The 9,624-nt window shown below is 40.7% G+C and overlaps 1 protein-coding gene across 2 annotated transcripts in view; it reads right to left on the bottom strand.

The window, feature by feature from the left end:
* LOC137885447 (phosphoinositide 3-kinase regulatory subunit 6) overlaps window positions 1-9,536 on the bottom strand; it is a 26,196-nt gene extending 16,660 nt beyond the window's left edge. For both annotated transcript variants that reach the window (XM_068727731.1, XM_068727734.1), the window contains exon 1: window positions 9,462-9,536. The gene's annotated coding sequence lies outside the window, so the exon portion shown is untranslated. The remainder of the gene's footprint in view (window positions 1-9,461) is intronic.
* Between the last annotated feature and the right edge of the window lie 88 nt (window positions 9,537-9,624).

Raw genomic sequence — 9,624 nt, 5'->3', positions numbered from 1 at the left:
ACACAGATGTGCAAATTTACACTCTGTTTCTATCTTTCTGACGGAACTATTAATGCAGTGTAGGAGCTCACACACACACAGCATTTCCTCTCTGTCAGAATGAGTGGGAAGACAACACTCTATATTTAGATGGACAGACTGAGAGAGAGAGAGAGAGAGAGAGAGAGAGAAAGAGAGAGAGAGAGAGAGAGAGAGCAGAGTTTAGAAAAGCTTAAAAATAGATGCACCACAACCTTTACAAATTACTAACTTAGAAAAAACCTGAAAGAAAGCAAGCCTCTAAAAGCCCGAAATAGCCATCATAGCTCTTCGATTGCAAGGCAAGGCAAGTTTATTTGTATAGCACATTTCTACAACAAGGTAATTCAAAGTGCTTCACATAAAACCATTAAAACAAAAGGTCATTATAGGTCATTGTAGGTCATTGTTGCTAATATTACTGGAAATTAAATTTTCAAATACAGGACTTAATTTTGACTTTTTGCTCAAAGTCCGCAAGCTATTTCTGTGCATTTCTCACACAAAGAACCTTCTTAAATACACAATTGCTCAAACAAACATCACCAGGGACTCGAGAGGGAATTTGAGTTTTAACAAACGAAGCCACATTGTGTATGTAGACACTGATGTGAGAGCAAAGCGATTCACTGTCTGTACTACCACAAAGCACAGATAATATATAAAATGACTCTTCGTACAAATGCTGTTGCACCGTATCAATTAACACTCCAAACGTCATCAATCAGAGTCAATCCGTTGACCTTTCCTAACTTGTTGGACCTTCCCTCTGGACCTAATGGACAACATCCATTACTTGAATAGCACACATTGTTTTTCTTGCACCATTAGTACCATTAAATCCTGTCAAATGCCCAGGTGCTAATAAATAGATGACAAGTTGAAAATGCTTACAGATGCCAAGGCCACATGCCAGTGAAGCAAACTTCCCCCATGACTGTTGACTATTTACGATTGATGTGAATTGGTTCCTGATCCGAGTTTCGACAGTGATACATATCAGTCTACACCTTCCCTGTGCGGGGCAGCCGTCACAGTGCATCGCGGTGTCTCAAACAACGCGGCCCCCGAAAACAGAAAACAGGAGCGCTCGTTTCCGTTCAGGAGCGCTGCAGAAATCTCAGAGAAAAAAAAAAACAGGAAGGATCTGACAGCGACTTGTAGAAGTGCTTTCGTACGTAAAGCAAGAGAGAAGCGGTGCAGCAGACTGTGTGTGTGGTGGTTGTCTGTGTGTGTGTGTGTGTGTGTGTGTGTGTGTGCGCTTGATTGGAAATCCCCAACCTACGTGGTGTGTCTTATCCTCTCTTACATATAGACCTGGAGAAAGTGGAAGAGGGAGGAAAGCACCTGCAGAGTTTGTCCCTATACAGCTAGCAAGAAAAAAATAACAGAGTGACAGCGCTTGAATTTTCTCATAAGGAAATGCATGTTGCAAACTGTGTCTCCTGCTGTATAGCCGACAGGTATAGTCGTCTTTGATTATAACCATACTAAGACACACAAAGGCACCACTTTCAATCTTGTGTTTACCAGAGATGTGCTCATAAATTGCTTGGAAATAAGTCATCCGGCATGAAAAAGCATTAAAAAAGATGTCTGATTGAGCAAAGAAGTCTTAGTTGACTGAGACCAAAGGCGGCAGAAACACACATTCAAAGGTTGCAACGACACTCCGAACGTTTGATTCAGTGTGAGCTATGGGGGGGATATCAATCAACGTGATTTCCTGCATCAACATGCTGAACAATATGAGGAAGTCCACTTCGACCGGTGAATGTGTGTGAGGCGTGTGCATGTGTGTGTGTCTGTAAATCTGAATGTCCTGACTGACCAGAGATTTTTTTTTCTTGTCAGGGCCTGTGTACAGTGTATAAAATAATGCTGCAAAATCTGCAACAAACAGGTGGATATGTCCTAAAAAAACAAAACGAAATGTGCTGATTGGAGGAGTTGGTGTAAATATGACTTCCAACAATCAGAGATGGACAGGTCGATGGTGTATGATGCTGGGAGAATAGTGTGCTAAATCCATCAGGCAAGAGGAAGGCAGACAGGAAGAGGTAGAGTTACAAAGGGGTTTCCCGAGAAGTTTTGTGTGTGTGTGTGTGTGTGTGTGTGTGTGTGTGTGTGTGTGTGTGTGTGTGTGTGCGTGTGTGTGTGTGATCCCTTCTGTGGGGTCTGTGATGGCGATAACGGGGTTTATTGGTCCATTAGGGCTCAGGGGTCAGAGGGTGTGGAGTTTAGGTTGGATTAGGTAACATGTGACAGTTAAGGAGTTTTGAAGAAATACTATGGTGAAACACAAATGCACTATGCAAACAGGACAGGCAGGTCTCATCCAGCATTAGTAGTAGTAGTAGTAGTAGTAAGTATCCCGTGAAATCATTTTGTATGTTATGCACGTAATCATGAAACAAAAACAAACCGCTGTTCGTTCGCCATGTGAAACGAGAAATCAACATTGATTCATTTGTCCTGAAAATTGTGTACTTCAGTAACGGCACTTTCGTTGTTATCTTAACCCAAATGACAATCTTTTTCTAAACTTAGTTTTGTTGCCTAAACATTACTAATTATTTCACAATCTTTTCCTAAACCTAACCAAGTAGTTTTGGTATTTAACATAATTAATAATGAATTACCTATTTATAGGTAATTAAACCAAATTGGGTTGTTTCCTGTGAAAACAGAAGAATATTTTCAAAAGACCAAATGCATGTAACTAATGACACGTGTTGCTGGCTTTCGCACGCAAGATGAGGAGTAACTTTACATGAGATATCGAACTGACCTGAGGATACGTTGCAGTGAAACAGACACATGCTATACATCCTGTGTGGTCACTAGGGTTGCAAAATTCCGGGAATATTAAAAGTTGGAAACTTTCCATGGGAATAAATGGGAATAGACTGGAAATTTTGGGGTAATTTAACTGTATTTACCTTGTCATATATGACAAAACATGACAAAACATTTTGTTTTGTCATAAGCAGACATGCATGCAAAGATTTCTAATACAAATTTTAAAAATGTCATTCTTGACTTAATCCATTTGTGAGTAGAACTTTATTCTTTCATTGCTCAAATGCAGTAGTGTGGCCTCAATAGCCCTGCTGTAGTGTGCATGTGATGGAGGAATACTTTCATTTGACATATTTGATCATGTCGGGTTGAGAGATAAAGCAATTTGGTTTACAATAGCTAGCTACATCCTTTGCAAAGAAACACAGCATGTGCTGCATTCCATACATCTTTAAAATATAGTTTTGAATTACGTTTTTATTGCTCAGCCTTTCATTTGCAGTAATTACTTTTATTTATGATAAGTCGCCCAACTCGCGCTTTTTGATGGACCCCAACAGCCGCTAATAATCGAGGTGATGGTGTACTTTTGTGTGGACATACATACATCCTACTCTCACTGCTGTAAAAAGTTAGCCTAATGTATACAAATAAACTTGGTATTAAAATGAGCATGGCTTCAGTTTACCAAGTAATCAATATGCTAGGTAATGACAAAGACGTTCAAAAACAACAGAACGTTTTATGTTTACGTTTACGTTTCTGGCAGACAATGTTCTCAACTAGCTGCATCCAGGGTCCAGCTGAGCTAGGCTTGCATCGTCTTGTTCTCAACTACATTTAAGTTCCCTGTTATATGCTTTTGCAAAAAAACTTATGCAAAAAGAAAATGGTCAAAATGTCCATAATTTCTGAGCTTAACATCCCATGGAAAGTTTCCGGAAAATTTCCGCCCCTTTGCAACCCTAGAGGTCACACATGAGCACATACAATATGCATGTGGATTTAGTGCACACGCAACGTCCACTGACTTACACAATACTTAACAAAATACCAGCGGTTTTTCTTCTGCAGCCTCCAAGACTTTAGCAGTCAATTTAAAAACATGTCTACTTTCTTTGATCTTTGCACTTACAGCATACCCAGTGCATGACCCCTTACTTACATACATGTCCATCAGCGTTTGGGAATAGTGAATAGATTCATTCTTTATGCATGAAATACTTCTAAATCCGTTCTTATCGAGGATAAAATCAGCTCCGAACAAAGACAGCCTTGTTACCCTAGATACAGCTGCGGCCTCAGACAGAAGGCCTGCGGATAACCAGAGAGCTGTGGGGGAACACGGAGCGCGAATGATTCGTGTTTTCAATCAAACTCTTACTGAGAAAGAAAAGACATTTTTGTAATACAGAAGTATGCGTAGCTGCTATCTAGTCATCAGTTGTGACTTTGGCTTACAGCTCCTGGCCAGTTTGTGAAGAAAACTTGGGGGGAAAAAAAGCTGTGAACGTCTGTTTGTTTCAAATAAATAAATACGTATTTTATTTAAATTTTTTTAAAGTTAAATTTACAGGTTACCACTTATGCTTTTCAAGAAAATTGCCATGGTTCAGCTGCCTTGTGGTTTGCTAACATGGGTTCCACTCTTTGCTTTCGAGGCATCGATGCCGTTTGTGTGCGTGTTCAACCAAGTGCAAAGAATCTCACATTTCCCTTGCTTCAGCAAGCACACAGCAAAGCAGAAGGGAGCAGTACGTCTGCAAAATTTGTCTCATTCTCAGACCAAACGTTCTGGATATTCTGCAACTGACGCGAGGGGAAAAGTAAACATTGTTTCCAGACAAACCGGGGGGGGAAAAAAGTCAAAAGCACATGGACAAATGTGAGGATTCCTGTGGATCACCAGTCTCACCACGCAGCAGACCTTATTTAGCCACAGTGGGCATAATGAGGCAATGCGGTAACATAGCGCTAAGCGTTCACAGGAGGTCACTGAGTGGAAAGCGATCCAACTGCTACAAGCACAGGATGTACCAAGTGCGTCACATAGACATGATCAGCAGCAGAAATAGATCCGCACGCTCACACACTTGGCATGAAGCAGCCTCAGCCACGATGGAGACTGCTTTCCAGGGAGTCCGCAGGTACCCGACTGCCAAGAAGTGTTTGCCGTTTGTTTTTATAACCCCCACGTAACAAGCGCGAGGGCGGCGTCTCATGTTGAAGGGAGTCTGCGGCTGTCTGCAGCATTTCGGAGCTGCAGTGTGTGGAGTTTAGGGTGTTTTGCAATAACCTTGTCATTTAAAATGCGTCAGGTTTTCTGAGAATACGGAGCAGGAGTGTGGGCTGACGAGGGCTCAGCACTCCAAGGCGACGTCTGCCTAAAGCAGCAAAGTTGAGAGGTTACAAAACAAAGCCTTCAGGCTTTAACTAATGATTGTTTTACTTATTGATTAAAATGCTGAATCGTTTTCCATTAATCGATTGATCAATTAGTCTATAAAACATCTGAAAATAGTAAAAAAAAAATGCTCTTTTCCTAAAAGCCAGATGTGACTGCTTAAAATGTTATGTTTATCCTTTCAACAGTGAAAAACCTAAAGCTATTCATAACATATTAGATTTAAAAAATGCAGCAAATCATCACAATTGAGAAGATTGAACTACAGGGAATGTTTGCCAGACTTTAACAATTACCCAATCATCAGAATAGATGCAGATTTGCTTCCTGACGATCGATTAATTGAGAAAACATTTCACTCAACAAGCCCTTACTATCAGTTCTTCGTGTCTGCAGCATAATCAACGGCATGTCACAGGTCAGCTCAGTTTGTCCTCTGAAATCACAATTTAAATAAAACAAATTGATTGCAAAGTCTGAGGTGTGTTTGTAGCCAGGTGTGTAAGGGAAACCAGTTTTCAAAAAGCAGTTCGCACCTGCTCATTTTTTTTTTTTTTTTAACCAAACTGCTTCTCCAACTTGAGCATTCCAACCGAAGACCGAACACTTCCTTGTGATGCACTGTGTGTCAGATCCACCGAGTAGTCAGCAGTCACTCACTGGCAGTATCAAACAGGCAATAGAAGATGTTTTGAGAAAGTGTGAGTCACCACGACCAAGAGAGGTCTTTGAGCATGCGGCCATAACTGGCCACACAAAGTATTGTGGAGTTTGCTGCGGGATTAGCCGTGGACGGACAAAGAGGTGCACACTCACTCAGTCACGTATGGTGGAGCTAATGATCTTTTAAGTTATCATTATCTTTCAGACATATACATGTGTATCACATAATAATCTATGACACGGTGTTACGTAATGTGAGGTGGTACAATTTGTTGTTTTCTACTGAACTACCACTTTATTGTTGCATGTTTTTTTCATGACTTTACATAAAAGATCAAAAGGTAACTCACACGATGACAAAACAACTTTTCTTTTTGGTGCTATTGGCCAATTAACTGACCCAATAACTAGGTTTTGAAGCTTGAATGAAATGTTTTCTGTGGGTCGGTACATTCTCACAGTTTAGAGAATGTTACGACTGTTTTAATAAAAATGAGCCAAAGCAATTTGGAAAAACTGGGACAACAAAACAAAGATTACATTGGTGTTACGACTGCTTTGGGATTGCCCTCCAAACATTTGTCCAAAAATTGCTTTTAAAATGGGGACATTTTGAAGAGGACTGAGTGTTCTTTGTGTAGAAAGGTCTCATGTCTCGTGATATTTGCCCTCAGTGGGCACAATGATTCACTCTCTCCTTGTCCATGTCCATTTGTCATCGATCTAATTTTAACAAAACATGAAGGAGAAACTGAACTCTGTCTTCCAGAAGATGTTTAAAAGTGACACCGATTGACCTACATAATAAAAATAAAAAGGCAACTTAAAAAAAGTCAATTTAAGGGTTAGACTTAACTTTGGTTAAAGTTTGACAAACGTTGGAAGGGTGATACATTTCGTCAGGGTGATCTGTGTGTGTGTGTGTGTGTGTGTGTGTGTGTGTGTGTGTGTGCATTTAAAGACAATCTGTAGGATTTGGTGGCAACTCAGATGGTGGCTGGCATGTTTCACAAGCAGAGAACTACGGTGGCCTTCAGGTAACGTAAAAAAACGTGAAAGGCCCTTACTAGAGCCAGTGTTTAGTTTGTCCGTGCTGGGCTACTGTAGAAAACATGGCGGTGCAACATGGAAGACTCCGTGAGGAGGACCCTATTAATATAGGAGGGGCTCATATTCCATTTCTGCTAGAGCCTGAATTGCTACACACTGTGCCTTTAAATTACACTGACTTTCCAATTAATCAAGATGAAATGAAAAATGCCTTTTTAACCCTTTTTGATCACACCCCCGGTCATAATTTGCACCTATCTAGCAAAATATGAAAAAAAAAATACAGAAAAACTATTTCTTTGTGACAAGGGAGGCGTGTGTGGAGTCAACAGTCTTCTGTCGCTCCGTATCGAGCTTCATTCTAAGCCCGCCCACTTTTTAGTGGTCCAGTCAAATGCAAAGGATTTGATTTAAATCGCTCTTGTAACTGTACACTGCTCAAATATTCCTGTTCACTTGGGAACACGTCACAGTACAGGAAGAAGCTCTTGCTTCCGCTTCACAGGGACTTAAAACGATTAAAACTGGTAGGTCTTGAATCTTGCACCATAATTCAGATTTGAATGATACCTTAGAAACATAATGGCTGCTAGATGCCTATTAAAGATAACTCATGTAACTGAGTAAACCCCAACTTCTCTACATACTATACAGTCGCTAATACGTTAGTTGACTTATATGTTGACTATTTTCACCTGTTGGTCGTCCCCCTCTCGTGTGTCAATAGAAAGACACATTTTCAAAATGACTGTTCTATTTATAAAACTTCATGGCTCAAAGTTATGTTTTGGGGCGTGTTTCTTTAATTGGCAGCAGCTTCATCCTGTTAAAGACGACAACTGAAGAGATGGCAGTGTTGGGTACATTAGTGGTGATTCTTTCCAGTCCTTCTATGCCGCCAACTTTCTACATTGGACTTGAGGGTTACAGTATAAAAAACTTTAACTGGTAAATAATGTTCCCAGGCTATATTTACTGCAAGAGGTTTTGTGTTGTGTGAAGCTTAATATATTTACAATTACTTAGACTTATACTTATAGCTAAAAGGGTGTTGGGTTAGGCCTCTGATTAATGACAATAAGTTAGTGGTAATCTGTTTTTGCGTTGACGTTCAAATAGCAATCCTGGTTCTCTGGTGCAGTCATCGTCTCACCTGAACAGCTATTCCACATGTTGTTATCGCTGCATTATGTCACTGTTGATGTTTGCGTTGTCCCACTGTGTGGTCATGACATATTTTGGCATGATGATCGCACCGTCTGATTACCGGTTATACCGTCACGACGGAGGTCACATCTAGAATCATGTGGACCGTAACCATTTTTTTTTTGCAGATCATGAGTGGTATAACTATGATAAATGATTGTTTTACAGTGTTACTTAATGTCCCCATATGTTTTGAGTTATTTCCTCGAGCACCAGGTTCAAGACTGGATTACCAGCACTCAGTCAATAGCCAAAATATTTCAAACCACTGTGTCACTGTTATCTCATGTCTTACTGGAACGCCTCACCCAACCGTTGACATCACTAGTCTGATTTGTTTGGAGAGAGATCAATTTTAACTGGGCGTTGTCAACATTTGACATTAACATAACCACTAAATATGTAATATGTGCCTTATTGTTAAGGATAGCAATGTTCCCATACGATGGGTTAAATGAAACAATTACTGGCTCATTTTAGGAAGAAAAATACCACTTTCAAAGTGACTTAAATGGACACAAAGACTGGAGCCAGCCTGCATTCCCTTAACCCCAAAGTGGTACCAGGAAGCTCGGATCTAAAACAAGGAAGCTGGAAGAAATACAACTATGCTGTTTTACTCGCAGCAGACACAACAGAGAGCCAGGGCTTCAATCAGATCAGGCATTGTTTTTAAAACCCTGTTATTATCTCAGGAGATGGAAAAAATAAACCGAAGTCCCTCAGCACACAAGCCATGAGCCGTGTGGACGGTTTTTTGTTATAGCCTGACTTACAAGTGAAAGAGCCCATTCAAAAAAAAAAGAGAGAGATGAGGGTAAAAAAAAGAGAGGGCTGACATGTACAGTAGTCTACAGCAGCAGTGTGATCTACAGTCAACTTTATCAGACAGGTGCTGCACAGTTAACCGCACTGCCGCTCCTTATCTGCACGCCACAGTAAGTGGCATACTTAATCGGATAAGCTGCGGCTCATCAGTGCGAAAAGTAAACATCATTAAAACGACACGAGTCGTGAATTAAGCGGAGCAATATACATGCAATCATAAACAGGTCAACTCCGCTGCGGAGAGGAGATGACTTTAGATCAAATATCCACTGGCAGCTTTGTGTTCATCTGCGCAACGTTATAACGCACAGTTACTTATATAGGCATAAATGTCATCGTCTGCGGTATTGGCTATAGTTTAATTTAGGTTACAATTTACAGTCGTCAACATGTTTCGCGAGTTGCCAACGTAGACACACAAATAAATGAACATGTCAATATGTCTGCAATTACTAAAACATAAAGTATGTCCGCCTTTTGTAAAACTTACCTGCTGCTAAGTTGTGTAAACAGCTCCACGTACCAGCTGTCGGTCGGTGACACCTCCATTCAACCTCAAAGCGTCTGTCAAGGCTGTCTGTTCAGGCCACGCCCATCGCAGCAAACGACCAATGGCGTGTCACTGCGCTTTGGTTGCCAATCAGCGCACGTAT

Source organism: Cebidichthys violaceus, unplaced genomic scaffold, assembly GCF_023349555.1.
Source record: "Cebidichthys violaceus isolate CVI_PGR_0920_01 unplaced genomic scaffold, fCebVio1.0.p SCAF_4, whole genome shotgun sequence".
NCBI lineage: Eukaryota > Metazoa > Chordata > Actinopteri > Perciformes > Stichaeidae > Cebidichthys > Cebidichthys violaceus.
This window is presented reverse-complemented; position numbering and strand designations above follow the sequence as displayed.